This window comes from Medicago sativa, chromosome 2 (genome assembly GCF_051527215.1).
Source record: "Medicago sativa cultivar Bolivia chromosome 2, Bolivia_mono, whole genome shotgun sequence".
Taxonomy (NCBI): domain Eukaryota; kingdom Viridiplantae; phylum Streptophyta; class Magnoliopsida; order Fabales; family Fabaceae; genus Medicago; species Medicago sativa.
Window position 1 is genome coordinate 66,656,510 of NC_140750.1, and position 16,766 is coordinate 66,673,275.

At 31.6% G+C, this 16,766-nt stretch overlaps 1 pseudogene; it reads right to left on the reverse strand.

Annotated features, from left to right (window-relative positions):
* Positions 1-4,090: 4,090 nt before the first annotated feature.
* LOC146949891 (calcium-binding protein KRP1 pseudogene) lies at positions 4,091-5,005 on the reverse strand (annotated as a pseudogene).
* Positions 5,006-16,766: the final 11,761 nt, after the last annotated feature.

Sequence of the window (16,766 nt, forward strand, 5' to 3'; positions counted from 1 at the left end):
AATTTAAAATTTTATAATTTTGCATGAATCGAAAACATATTTAATCTTAGGGAAATGTTAACCAGTGTCCCTGGGGCACTGGTTAAGGAGTTAAATATAGTAGTATCTTGTATTGAAAGTTGTGCTGTCATTGCATCAAAAGCTTAAAAAATGTTCTTTTTGACTTAAAATTTTCATTTTTGACTTCCTTAACCAGTACCCGGGGATACCGGTTAACATGACCCATAATCTTAACATAAAACATGACAACGTTAATTTACATACAAGAAGAAAAGTCCAACTACTCTCAAATATTAATTTTATGCAACTATGTAATGTTAAATCTTGTCAAATTATTGTTTACTTTACAACAGCACCCAACATCAACAACAGACCCCTCCCTACTACAGCATCCGCCACAATATGAAAATAATTATTGTTTTCATTATTAGCATAAATAAATGCATCATCTCTATCTAGTATTTCATCTTATTTCCATCATAACGACTCATTTCAAAGTCTCATATGAACACGTATTTTAAAAATATAAAATATTTTCACATGTTGAAGAATTGAAGGTGTTACAAAGTACAACTCTCTTTCTTCAAAAAAAAAAAGGAAAAAGTACAACTCTCTTTAACATTAAATTTAGAACTTGTTAACTTTTCTTTTTGATTAATTTTTAACATTTAGTTGTGTGATTGGTTTGAAAGTCCCATAATGAATCCTTCTTCTTTAGAAAGTCTTTAACTGTACATGGAGCCATTGATGGATCTAGGGTTAGATTCTGCATGTCGAAATGTTTTTTTGGTAAGACATTGGTTATCCATGTTGCTACAATGAGTAGGTGACAGCACCGGTCCCATGTTTAGTGTATTTTGTTGAATTTAATATGCACGATTCCCTTTGTTGTGAATGAACTCATTTAACAGATGACACTTTCGAAAAAGTTAAGAAAGAGCGTACTAGAACAAAAACACCAATTATTGACGTCCAACTCCCACCAATAATAGGTTGCTAGAACTTTTTTTCTTGCGTGACAATAATAGCATGCTAGAACTTATCAAAGTTCATTAGGCAAATTATAATAGTACATGGATACCTAAAAATGAGATTTTTCTTTTTTAACGTTTCAGTTTCCCGAAAAAGGCGACCTTAATAATTAGGAGTTCTAAAAATAAATATAGTCTGATAAAAAATTATTCCAATTAAGTTGGGAACTCATCTTTCTAGTTTGAGATGACAAGTGTTAGATATTAAGTTATTGGACCTATGTTATTAGACCTTCTAAGTTTCTAACTTACTGGTTTATAGTTTATTTGGTTATACTATATACTGTATTTGTTTGTAACCTTTATTATATTATGTCATTGTAATTATATGAAACCCTAATCGCTTCCTTCGGTTTGCATATAACCCACCATGTTATGGTGTTTCTTTTGTTTGTTTGGTGAGTCAAGATAATGTTAACAAATTGTTTGTAACAAAATTTAAGTTTGCTATGCTTTAGCTTGAGAGGAAGTATTTTAAGTTTATATTATTGAGTATGCTTTTCGTTTTTTTGTGTGAAAAACTCTTGATGTTTCTTGCTTTTGCATCGTGAGTTCGAGGGGTTAAGTAAATATCTCTTTGATGACAGAGATTATCTCAGAATTCCTAGTACACATGCGACCCAAATCATCTCTCATTTTTTTGGGTAAGTAAAAATATTCATTGATAATGTCTAGCTACAACATTAATGTGTACAAAACTCTGCTTACCGTTCAGGAAGGATTGCAGAGAGGACACTGATGAATCATTTGCTAGGCAGCTGGACTGAGAAAATATCGTGCACAATGCTTTACACGTGCAAAATTACACCAAATAAATTTCTCTATCGTTGAAAATTTCACTGGTTATGAACTTTTTTTAGTAAATCTTGTTATGCATTTGTTTGTATAAAAATGGAAATATGATAAAAGACTTTTACATGTAATGTATGGACAAGAAGGGAATGATGTCTAATAATAACATGAAACCATTATTTGTATACAAGGAGACAAGTCAAACTACTCTCAATATTAATTTAATGCAACGGTGTCTAAATGTTCAAACTTGTCATCCAAGACTGCAACATTGTTTAACAAGTTATCTCTAAATATTTTGGATCCTAAAAATAGAAAAGTTAGGTATTGTTTACTTTGTGAAAACATTTTATGTTTTCATTTTCTAAAATTTTGGCTAACTTAATTTAACATGTCAAAAAATAGATAATAGATTTATGAAGTAAACAATTGTGTGTATTTGTTTTTTTTTTGGTAGTGGTTGTGTGTATTTGTTTGAAACCAATAAAAATGTAAAAAAAATTTATTTTAATCAACAAAGTATTATTAAGCATATAGGAAGCACAAGACGCGCAGACCCGAAACCCACATAGCCACAAAATGGACTCGACTAAACGCTTCTAAAACCACCAAAGCAAACAACAAACAACAAAAAACAAATCAAAAGCCAAAAGAAAGCAAAAACAACAGATACAGCAGCAACACTGCCGGTCTAAACTGGACCAAAACCCCATGGCAGCCACCAGCCACGAACACAGTAGCAAAACAGCAACAAAAAAAACATAAACTACGGCTCTAAAAATTCATTTCAAGAGTTTCATATCTTCTTATTAACAAAGTCATATGAAATATGAACACGTATTCTAAAAATAGAAAATATTTTCACTTGTTCACTAACTGGAGGTGCTCCAACTCTACAACATTAACTTCACTTGTTAACTTTTCTTTTTAATTAATTTTGAAAAACGTTAGATTTTGTGACATTTGGTTGTGTGATTAGTTTGAAAATCCCGTAACGAATCTTTTTCTTTAGGAAATCTTTAATCGTGGAGCTATTGGAGGATAAGGTTGAATTCTCCATGTGGAAATGTTTTTTTTTTTTGTACGACACTGGTTATCCATGTTCCTATAAGACCATTTACAATGGTAACCAACATTAAACACCCTTCAACACCCACTTTTTCAATTCCCAACACTCCACATCATCTTCTCTCTCTTAATTCAACACTCATTCAACTTTAACCTCTCCAATGGTTTTTTTAATTCAACACTCTACCCCACCACCTTTTATTTCTTATTCTTATTTAATTTTATATTTTTATTTTTATAATTACATAAAATTACAATTATCGATTATAATTAAATTAAAATAAAGAAAAACTAAAAAAAATTGAAAAAAATTTATTTAAATAATTTATTTTTATTTTTATTTTTCTTAACTTAAAAAGAAGATTAAAACTTCACTTAGTTTGCTAATAGAAAGATATAATAAGAAGAAGATAGTGAAAAACTTGGTATTTTTTTCTGTGTCCAAATGAAATGAACCAAGTCTCTATTTATAGAGAAAAAAAAATCATGAATTTTGATATATTTTTTATTTTTTTTAAATTATTTTTCATCGAAATAATTGATGTACAATTATTAAAAAATTAAAAACCGGGCAACCAATAAAAGGCCAACACGCGTCCCCAATCATTCCAGAATTCTTCTTCTCTCTCCGTCCTCTGCTGTTCACGCGCCCTGTCTGCGCGTGTGCTACACGCGCCGTATTTGGTCCAATTAAGCCGAGACACGTGGCAGATCCGGCAGGGTTCAACTGTGTTGAATGCATTCAACCTCTCTCTCATCCATGTCACATTCAACACACCATTAAACATACCATTGGACTGCTTTTTGGTGTTGAATGTCAGATTAAACATTACCATTGTAAATGGTCTAATGAGTAGGTAACAGAACCTCTCCTATGCATAGCATAGTTTGTTGAATTTAGGTATTTAACCCATGTTTCTGGAACTTATATCACTAAAAATCACTTTAGTTCTCCTAATAAATTTATCTTTAACGGAGTTCATTAATCACTTGAACTCAATTGTTTTTTATTTTTTAAGGATTAAGCACAATTTTTTTTTTTTACCTTACAATGGGAATACTATATCATCCAACATAATTTCTTTATGAAATATAAAACAATTATTAATTCCGCTAAAACAAAATAAAATTAAAGCAATTATTAATCATGGTTACATTTGAATTTGAAACAAAGAAAGAGAAAATTACAAAGACACTTATTTTAAAACATTGAATTACATAACACTAATAGAGTTACAATAATACTCTTTTAATTAACTTCTAGCTCCCAATTCTCTTTTGGATACAATGTTATGTTTTATTAATTATAAGAGAAATAAAGAGAATAATTTAATTTTAATACACTATCAATGTGCTACTCCGGTCTCAAATATAAGTAAGAGATGTTAAACAAAGTTGATGTATCTAGTTAGAAATTTGAACAAGATACATTTGCTTTGTTTGATTTTTTAATTTATTTTTTGCTTATATTCAAGACCAAAGGGAGTAGTGCATGGTTTGATCCCCTGCATCTCCATTTTTAAAAACTGGACCCAAAAAAAAAAGGTAGTAGTGCATTTTACACTGTCATAAATAACAACAAATTATATGACAATCTACCGACCATGATTAATTGACTGTGTAAAATATCTTTAACTTGACCGTGCATATAAATTAAATTCTAGAAAGAAAAGCTAGCCAAAACGTGAGTTAGATAGAAGAGTGTCATCACATTAACATTGGATTCACACCTTGAGGATTTGTGCACATTTTAGGTCCATCCATTAAACATGGACTCAACCTAAACATGAGAATGCAAAACTCCATTTGATTTAAAGCACCATCTCCATCCAAATCACCTTCCATTAGCATGTACATGAGCTCTTCGTCCCTCACCTCCAAGCCAAGCATGAAACAATTCATCTTCAAACTCTCAAATGTTATAAGACCCTTGTTGACATCCATAAGCAAATGAAACCCGTTGCAAAGTTCACCTATAAAACCTTCTGCTCCTAAACTCGCAACCATGGATGGAAAGTAGTCCTCAAAATCCATGTAAAAATCTAAATCCATGTGAAAACGTGTGAGTGAAACTTCAAGTAGAGGTTGCTAGTAAAAATGTGAAACGAGATTAATTATTAGCTTGTGCTAGAAGGGTGTGTTAAGTTGTGCTTTTTATATACCATAAAATAATTGCGTTTTCTAAATTTAGGGAAACAATAGATTGACTGTTGGAAATGTAGGGTTCCTTCAAAAAGAAAAATGTAGGGTCGGAAAATGTGGTCCATATTCTATTTTTTTGACAAAAATATGATCCATATGAAAAGTAATAAAATTTGTATATCGTCAAGTAGCCTAGTGACTAGAATTCACATTTTTCAAGGTGAATCGTATTGATTATTATTATTATTATTAATAGAATGATTTTCACTGTTTGTACCAAAAAATAAAAAAAGAATGATTTTCACGGTAAACGTAAAATTTTACGCGTGTATTTAATTATATCTCATCACATTTTTTTTTTTGGGTAGGGATATCTCATCGTATTTGTAATAACTAATAACGTAATATAATGTTTTTTTTTTTTACTAAATTAACGTAATATAATGTTTAGATATTAAAAAAAAAATTGAACAAATGTTTAGATATGATTAGGTGCATATTTTATTTTATTTTAATTGGAAAATGATACCAATTTAATCCTTATTAAATTTGCTTCAAAAATATCCTTATTATAATTTGTTTTTTTTATTACATTAGTCATTATGTATCAAGTATCAACAAATTCTATTTTGAAATCTTTTTGGGTATAGGGCCCGTTTGTTTCAGATTTTTTTAAAAAAAATCTATTTTGTTAAAAAATAAATTTAACCTTAAAATAAAAAGCTATTTTTAGTAGCTTTTTCAAATTCTATTTTTTTTCCTTAAAACAAGAAACTCAAGTATAAGAACTTTAAATCTAAAAAAAAAAAAAAAAAAAAAGATTTTTGTGATAGTAAATATATAGAAATATTTTTAGGTTTTTTTTTTTTTAAAAAAAATCTTTAAAAAAAATCTTCAGATTCTTTTAACCCAAAATCTATTTGTTTTAAAGTTGAAACAAACACCCCTTGTACTCTCATTCATTTATTTATTTTGCTTATCCAAAAAAAGTAATTAAACTGTCTAATTAAGCCATGGCAAACACATTAGACATACCTCCATGGTATAACAAGTGGATTGCAAATGATATTACACTTATCCCACATGTTGATGGAGATTTTTCTCTAACTGATCTAAGAGTCTCAGATTGCATGCTACATGACCGCAAAGAATGAAATTTACCTTTCCTGCAGTCAATTTTTGATCATCAGGTAGTCGAACATATAGTGAAGACACCGCTCTATCCATCAGTGACGGATATCGACTCATATGGAAAAAAGAAAATCATGGAGAATACTCTGTTCATAGTGCATACCGTTTTTGTGTGCAAGAATTACTTGATACATCCCATTTCAATGTACAATTAAGGTCGTCATCGGTATCATGTTCTTTACTTGCTCTATTCCATGCCTTGTACTTGTCTTATAACATCTAATGCTCTTGTTCTTGAACTTATTCATGCATGGAATCATTCTTGCATATCATAACATAATCATAACATAAGCTACATAATCGTGCATAAGTTCATTCATTGTTATGTTAGCGTTGAACAAACAATTATTATCTTGGTTCATTTTACGGAGAGCCTCGGGTGGAGTAACCCCGAGAACAATCCCATCATGACCGATGTACGTACATCGGACTCCCTCGGTGTCGTGCGGGTCCCTTGCGGCTTGAACCATTCCCCTTGAGTCGAGAACCTCCCGTATCCCCCTGACGTGGATAACAAGAGACACGAGCACCGACATGCGGTTATAATCTTAGTCTTGCATTTTCGGTGACATGCGGGTCCCTTACGGCTTGAATCGTCCTCATAATGAGAACCCCTTGTATCCCCCTGAAGTGGATAGCAAGAGACATGCCACCTACTTATACTTGTCATGGCCTTGTTGTTAATTTAGGTTAAACCTAATCATGCATACATGTTTACCTCGGAACCTTGATCGATCCGATTAATGGTAAATTTCATACTTGTACATTCTTAATCATGGTGGAGAGAAATAACTTCTCAAACCACAGCTTACTTGCTTACTATGACATTCTTAAACGTGTGCAAAGATTTTTCACTTCGCGTCTTATCACTCTAGGGATTCTTGATATCTTCTAGTTCTCGACAAACTATGTCGAGGTTCTACATTCAATCCCTTACTTAATTCATGCTACCCGGACTTATTGTGTATCATTTGCTCGTATGCCATACTTTTCCAACATATAAAATACTTGCTTTATTCTTAAGTAAACATTTAAAAACCTATGCCTTGGAGTCATGACTTGAGGGGTTTATTACTGTAAAAAGACTGCTTGAAGAAAAACTGGACCAAAAGGCGTCAAAAAGGGCCTGAAACGAGCGAACAGGGTGCTGTCACCCTGTTACTCGCCACTGAGATTGTTACTCGCCACTGCGAGTACATTACTCGCCACTGCGAGTTGGTTGCGAGTTGGGGGTGAGCAACACCCCCTTGCTGTTTCCAGCTCGCCTAACGAGCAATTCTACTCGCCGTTGCGAGTTATGACAGTCCAGACCTGAAATAATGGTGTTTTTGACCCAAAAACCTCAAATCCAATTGACCCAAAGCATAACATGACTCTAATGATCATATGAAAACCTGTAGAACATCTTTCCAACAAGTATTCATAAGTGAGCAAGCATGGCATAAATTGGGTACTAAACATAACATATAAAGTTCCTAATATTCATATTATCCTTGCAAGATAAAAACATAATCCCAAGGGTGGGAAAACTATCTATGGAACTCACCTAGCAAGTTTCTTGAGACATTTCCAAGCTTCCAATCCCAAGCATCAAAACCCTAACTTGATTCTCTTGCAATCTTAGCCCATGCCATTCAAACTTGTCATCCTTTTCTTGCAAACCATGACACCTTATCAAGCTCAAAACCATGCTCCAAACATCACCCTCACTCAACACCAATCAAACCCTAACTTCTTGAATCCATTCTTGAGAGGAGAAGAAGAGAAATCAACAAAATACATGCTTCCCTTAAGCTTAAAAGATCATGAGGAAACATAAACTAGAAGCTTGCCATGATTAGGAGAAGATTTGATGAATTATTGAGGTGGGGAGAGAAGAGAGAGATCGATGGTAGAAGAGAGAAGGAAGAGAAAGCTCTTGCCAAAACCTAGAGAGAGAAACACAAAGGAGAAATGAGATATTTTGTGCCCAACACAAATAAATATCCTTTAAACATGCAATTACCAAAATGCCCTTGCCTTAAGCGTATTTAATACGTCTCTGATACTTTATCCGTTTTATGTTGACATGTCATAAATTATTTCCATTGACTTACTTTCCATAAATTTAATTCCTCTGGCACGATCAACAGATAATATACCGATGCTGACAGGCGGGATATTACACTAATAGAGTGGGAATAGGAGTTTGTATAAGGGATGATACAGGCACTTTTGTTTTGGCAAAAACTGAATGGTTTACTCCAGTCTGTGAGGTACATGTCGACGAAGCTCTTGGACTATTACCAGCTTTAGAATGGGTTCATCACTTACAATTAGGACCTATCGATTTTGAGCTTGATGCTAAAAAAGTAGTGGATAGATTTTCATCTGCACATCAGGATGTTACAGAATTTGGGATGATTATTCATAATTGTAAAACTATCTTTGAACAATAATATGTCAACTTCAGTGTTAAGTTTGTGAAGAGACAAGCAAATGAGGCAGCCCATAGATTAGCTAAGGTGGCCACATCTTCAGCTAGTTTCCAGATTTTTGTAGAAATACTAGATTGTATTGAACACATTTTAAGTAATGAAATGATATAAGCTTCTTTCCTTAAAAAAAAAAAAAAAAAAAAAAAAACCTAGCAATTCAGCATCCTAACTATTTGTCTGCTAACAAAAAAAAAAAAAGAGTCTAAAATGCACTTATTGCTAATTTTGTACATATATGATATGGAACATGCACGGATGGATCTTTGGTAAGCTAATTAGCCGGGGGAAGCCGCCCCACTTTGTTTTACTTTCTTTTGCTAATAATTGTATGATATGATATAATGTTCTATTTTGTGACCCCACATTAAAAAATGTCTTGCTTCCTTCTACTTTATCTTATGTCAATTTTGTGCATAATTATTCAAATTTAAGGGGCCGTTTGATAGTCAGGATAAGAAAAAGACATGATAGGATATGAAACAGTATAGAGATAGGATATGATATAGACAAGATAAACACTATTATATCATGTGTTTGATGCGCACATGATAACAACCCGTATAACATTATTTTTATCATATTAAATGACAAAATTACCCTTATAATCAATTACATTTTTAACTTTTTTCATATTGTACATATTAAAAAAAATATCAAACAAAGAGGAAAAATTGAAATCGATACAAAAAAAAATAGAGGAATCTAAAAAAAAAAAACTAGAAATGTGTAAAACGAATTGGAAAAAAATTGAAATCGCAAAAAAAAAAAGGAGGAATGCATAAAAAGAAAATGACGAAGAGGAATTAAAATCGGAAAAGAAAAACAATGGATCTATAAAAAGAAGATAGATGGAATCTATAAAAAGAAAAGGACAAAGAGGAATTGAAAGAAAAATGATATGAATCCATACAAAAATAAATTGATATCAATAATAATGATGGATGAATTGAAATCGAAAATCAAGGCATGAGCAATAGGAAGAAGATGATGAGTGGAAGTTCTGGATGAATCAGGTAGAGAGGATTAGGGTGAGGGTAAATTTAGGATTTCTCTTATCAAACCTGATAGGTTAATTTTAACTCAGCTCAAACTCAAGGATAGAAAATACAAAGGAGTGATAAGATAGGATAAATTAAAGGAATAATTTATCATATCCTATTGGTGCATCAAACGAATGATTGAAACAGGATATGATATATCTTTCCTATCCTGACTCTCTATCCTGACCATCAAACGCAAATGTCCCCTAAAAGAAAATTAAAGACCTAAATGTATAGAGGAATTTCTATGACACATTAAAAATTAAAGTATATTGCTACATATACTCTCTAAAAATCTATAAATTAATTATCATTTTAAAAAATATCAATTAATAAGAAAAAACATCATTTCATTTTTACAAGCGTCGCACTAATGTTTTCCATTTTATAGTAAAAAATAATAACTATTTATTACTATGCCTAATAAAAATTTAGAAAAAATAAATTTTATTTCGCCAACACATTCAGTAAATAATATTTAGTTATTGTAATTGTAAGTGATAAAAAATAATTTTTAACGGGCAGACGTTTCACGATTCTAGATTGCGTTCTAAAATAGTTTAGCAAAACTTGGGACTAAAAAAACACTTTCTAATAATGAAATATGGTGGATTCTAGGGTGAGGGATCAACTAAGTCCCTCACCGGTGGACCATGAATATAAACCGTTAGATTTAATTAATGATCTAGATCAATTGAAAATAAAAGTGAGAGCATTTACAATTGTCACACCGTATCGTGACCCCATGTCTTCCTCTCCCTACCAGGTACTACATGTCGTGATTCAATGGATGAGTTTTAATTAAACTTTCCAGATTTTTTGCAAGTTGGAAGGTGCTTCAATAATGCAATTTCTTGAGGACTCTTGTAAATTGACGTGAAAGAATTTAATTGGTAAAGATATTAGGAATTATGTTGGCAGTATTTGCAGTTGCCCTAAGAGCATTTAATATCTATTTTTATTATGTTGGTGAAGATATGAAGATTTATGTTGGTAGTAGTTTAACTTTGACCCTCACACTCAACATTCGTTAGATGATAGCCATTTCCATTGGAGATTTTAGAATTGGAAATTTTAAATTTTCTCCATTGAATTGAATCACCATTGGAGGGAGAGGTAGAGGTCAAGAAAGTAGGCGTATGATATAGTGTGAAAATTATAGATGCTCTCATTTGTATTTTCAATTGATCTAGATCATTAATTAAATCTAACGGTATTATTTTCATGGTCCACCGGTGAGGGACTTAATTGATCCCTCACCCTAGAATCCACCATGAAATATATATATCAATATATATTTTTTCTTTAGTGCTTGTTTCGTTCACATAATTATAATTATATACCCCTATTAGAGGTACACCCCCATTATATAAACATTACTAATGTGTGTATCCGATGTGAGACTTCAACTTTTTTCAATTCACACAACACTAATTCCACCAAACATGAGAATTTATGTTCAGTCTATTAACTCAATTTCCACCCATATTCCAAAAATTGCATATTCATCATCGACCGTGACCTATGGCGTGTAATAATAACAGTGTTTAAAGTGCATGAATTGTAAGTCTAGCCATTTCATGAGAAAGTTCCATCAATTTCATGCCTTTGTCTTCTTCGATGTGGCCATGCATGTTCTCGTGAAACACATGGGAAAACAATTTTTTTTTAGAGGATGCAACATTAAATTATTGCCACGGTTTTTTAATGGAAATATAAATGATAAATGTTTCTACTCTTATCTGATGAAGCATTTTAGGGCATTTACCATAGAAATATCCAATTTTAAGTATTTGAATAGGTCTCACTGAAGGGATTTTAAGAGAGGTTTTTCAAAATTTTATAATTCTTTTAGTGGAACAAATCTCATTGAAACGGATCTTGATTAAATCATTAATCACAAATCAAACAAAAACTTAAACACTTTAAGATTCATGTGTTTACCTCTTGGAGAGCAGAACCTTTGTAGAAGAAATATTTCTGATCACGAGCAAAGCAAAGCAGCGATGCCTCTACTCAGTCCACACGAACAGAACTTCTCCGATGATCGGTGCTAGCCAATTCCAACGGAGATTCAGAGAGACTAGGTTTAGAGAGCGGCGGCTAGGGTTTCTAACTTTTAGAATTAGGTTAAGAGTTTCAACCAAAAGTTAGTAATGCTTCAGCACAAGGGTTCTATTTATAGAACCACTTGTGTGATCATCAAGCCAATCACTTAAATACACCGTACCTTACGGTAGGCCGCGTTTCTCTATTTTTTTCGTAAATTAAATAATAAAGACATATTTAATTATTTAATTACTAATAAGTCTTACTTATTTATTTCTCTCATCTATCTGTCCTTTGTGTGTGACCCTATAGGTTCTCATAACGTTGGCAATAATATTAAATCACATATTTAATATTATAAACAGTGAGTGGTATCTAGCAACACATCACTGCTACCCGAGTGACGAGAATGTCATGTGATCTGACGAAACCTTTTTGTGATAATGACCATGTGTATAATTACCCTTTTGCCCTCATGTCTATATTGAACACAAGGCATAGACCGTGTCATCCTTGTCTAGTTCAATATTGGGCACGTAGACATTTCTCCTGTTATGTAGGAGGGGCAAATTCCATCTAGGTCACTCATGTCCCTCAGCATGATTCTTGGAGTACCCATCAACCAACTTTATAATCATCCTGTTACGGAGAACGTTTGAATGGTGACAAAGCACTCGACTCCAACATCTAGGGTACATAGTGGTTTCAGGTCGAAGGGTGGAATACACCACTATCACTATGAGAATATCTTATGACACTTTTCATAACTTTTACTATGCAGTATTCTCATGGCGGGTCAATCCAATATAAATATCTTATGACTTGATAACTCTTTATCCATGATCTGTGAGATGTGATCATCAGTCTACCCACATAATAGTCTCTATGCTTTAATGATATCCCACTTCTCAATAAAGCTTGACTACGGATACTTTAAGAATAGTTTCCATATGTTTAACGGAGTCTCACAATTAAGTTATACTTAATGTTTCATTAAACGGACTAACTATTCTAGGGACTTTATTATTTTGAAACAAAGCAAAATCAATAAAGAAATGCCTAGTTATTATATATTCACAATATATACTTATATCAATATCATGATACAAAGTCAAACCCAATCAACATAGATTGACTATTAGGGCTTACTCCAACAATCTCCCACTAGCACTAAAAGCCAATCAAATATTAACTCAATATCTATTGGTCAAGTGTTAGCATCAAGCACACTATGGGCAAGATATCTACGAGAAGATAAGGAACTCTTTCCTATGTTGGTAGGTTATACTTCTTTCAATTTACACTTTCGATTTTCTATCGAAAAGAAATTGAAGTGTCAAAGTATATATTTGGATTATTGGTGAGATCAAGTTTTCATTGCTCGCAAGATTTAAACCAATTTCATCTCAGACGAGATCAATGGAAACCGCAACGCAAGAAACACCTGTTTTCCCTCAGTTATGAACTAAGCAATCCAAATCATATATATTTGACATCTGTAATACAAATAACAACTATCTGAAGCTTGTACTTTTACAAATTTCATAGTTGATCTCCTAGCATAATATTTATTCCAAATTACGATCTGGATATATTGTACACCGATATGAAAGTCAACATAATTGTAACTCATTTACAATGTTTCTTTCATCTATGTTCAAGAAACAATCCATAGTCCTTTAAGACATCTAAGGATATTCTTGAAGGTATTCTAATGTCGAACACTATAATCAATTTTGGTACATATTTAAAATAATTTTCTAACCATGTCTTACATGTGTAGATAAATTGTTTTGGTAACTAGTTTGTCATCCACATACTCCACGAAACTAATATAAATGCTCCCACTAATCTCCTTGTGTGCACAAGATTTCTTTATTAATCAAGGTTTTCATAAAACTTCGTTAATAAAACAAATAATTCAACTTCATGATGCTTGTTCCAATTCATACAAGAATTTTTGTAATATATATACCTTTCTAGCATCCTTTGGATTAACGAAACTCTACATATATGTCAAATACATATATAATGTCATTCTAATTAAAGAATGCAACGTCGTTATCCATCTCCTAGAATTCGTATTATACGACAATGATAATTGGGATCGTTAGATTTAAGCATTACGATGATGTAATAGTTTCGTCATGATTTGCATCATGAGTTGCATGAAACCTTTTACAATCAATCACATCTTAAATGTATTCATAATACCATCCATGTCAGTTTTCTACAAGAAAACTCACATTCATCTTATGAGTCATACTCATTTGGATGATATAACCAATATTCATATATGGTTTGTGTACATGGCGTCTCTATAAGATCCCATGGCATATAGCAACTTCTCAAAGTCCATGCCATTTAAAACATTATAGTAAGTCGGGGGCTCATCTTCCATGAGCATCATATCAACTTGTCAAGTAATGACAAAATCATGTTCCTCATCCTAGTGATATGACATATCAGACTCATCTAAATCTTGTGCTACTTAAACTGGTGATTTAACAACAACCCTTTGTTGAATCAATTTGTGTTCCATTATTAGAGAGACATGTATTTTGTGTTACTTGACTTAATTCAAGTTCTACACCACTCTCACTGGCTCTTGTAGAGATATACTCATTGAAAAGGAATACTCCAGTTCTAGCGACAAACGAATTTTGTCAAAGAAGAAGATGTAGAAATAATATCCTTTAGTTTCCTAAGGATAGTTACACAATTATACATTCATTTAATTTGGAGTTTAGTTTATCTAATAAACCATATAACTTCAAATTATCATAAAGTCAAAAATAGGTACTCTTACCTCCATATCTAATATGGTATCTTTATGATTAATTAATTGAAACTTGTTGTGGGTGAAGAATAACTGTAATTTAATTAATTTCAAGAGTCATAGAGTTATAATCAAACTATTTTAGATCGAGTCATGCCGAACATGAAACGATATAAATAATCATTATACTCCTTAATCAAGTATTTACCATCACGACTTACTCGTATGGTCTCTATACTTTTCAAACTTTATTCCTTTTACTTCATTGTTAAAATCTTTGAACAATTTCAAAGTTTTCTTGAATCGTGTCATTCTTGAATCGTGTCAAATACACTTTGCTTATAGATGAAGTAACAGAAACAAAATATCTAGCAAATATGTTTAGTTCTCCATATACATCTCATATGTATATAAACTCAAATAAATTACGTGCCCTTTCACCTTTGTTGGTGACTGGTATACTAATCTATTTTGAATGGTGGGACTCACATCCTTCAAATGATATAAAATCTAATGAGTCCAATAGTCCATATCCATGGATTTTGGAAATGTGAATCTCACTTGTTTGTACTAAACAATGTTGCCAATGATATACAAAAGGTTCTAATCTCATTTGATCCTTTTCTCATAAGTTATAGACCAGCTTATCAAGATCATGAAACTCAAATCCATTACTTGATTATCATACTTATATAGAAAACATAATTTACATAATAGGACAATGTTTGTCTATTATTCAACTACACAATCATTCTCTTGTCAATACAAGATTTATGATTTAATGCTTCTATTTTATATGGAATTTAATAACAATTATTTGGTTCCATATCAAGTTAAATTTAAGTCCAAGCATTAGCTCCTATGTCAATGAAACAATTTGTTACATTCTAGACGTAAGTGGACTTCACTTATAGTTAATGTCCCGCTTCTTTAAAACTCTATATTTCAGCAAATATGAGATTAATCGTCAAGTATCATATACTTATAATGTAGAAGTAGAAAAATTTAACTTTCTATAACTATATGAGCAAATAATAAGTCTTACTTCTATTTTAACTCTTTAACAACTTTTCTCATTCTTAAGAACAATTCTTAATTTTGTACCAATTCAGAAACTCTTTTCTGAAGATTTTGTTCTTCATAAGAACATTTAACAGTATAATAAAATGCACATGCCAAAGAAATTCTAAATACATAAAATAAATAAAATAAATGTATCATGATTGGAAAACATAATTAATTAGGTCTTTAATTAAATATGCTCCCACTATTTTACTCAAATCAAATGACCTTCAAACATTTGATTCGGAAAATCCCGTTGGAATATTTTCTAGTTGATTGAAATCCTTATTTCACCTTGCTTTAAGTCAACGGGGGTTGTACTCAAAACTCAATTATTTAGGTATGAACATTTCCAATTGTATCATATACAACTTTCAAATCAATTGGGTGAATAACTCTTACTCAAGTCTATCATATAGACATTTCCCAATTATAACTTCTAAATATTATTCTAATCTTATTAAAATTAATTTAGTTAAGTTAAACCCAAAAGAATAACACTTGGGTAAATTGGATTACCGCACCGCAACTTACTAGTATAGAATATGCGCTTCACGGAGGCAAAACCCACATATTCGATATTAGTCTTGAAGGGTGTTAAACTTTTGGAAAGCATTAAACTTAATATTTCATTTGAAGTATATATATATATATATATATATATATATATATATATATATATATATATATTTTAATCTTATTAAAATAATCTAGTTAAGTTAGATCCAAAAATAACAATCGGTAAATAGAATTACCGCACCACAACTTACTAGTATAGAAAGTGCGCTTCACGGAGGCGAAACCTACACATTTGGATATTAGTCTTGAAGTGTGTTATACTTTTGAAAACAATTTACTTCATATTCTATTTGAAGGATTTTTTTATTTAGTTTAATCTTATTGACATATGTATCTCATACACGCGTCTTTAAAGATGTATGACATTCATGCTCATAGAAAGTAAGTATATAAAACATTTAAAACATACATGCTAACATACATCTAAAACATGTTAAGCATACATCTCATACATGCGCTAACTAAACATACATTTCATGCATCACATACATAAAATAATAAATTAGGTAGTATGGTTATGACCTCGTAATGCGTAAGAATTAAATAAACTATTTTA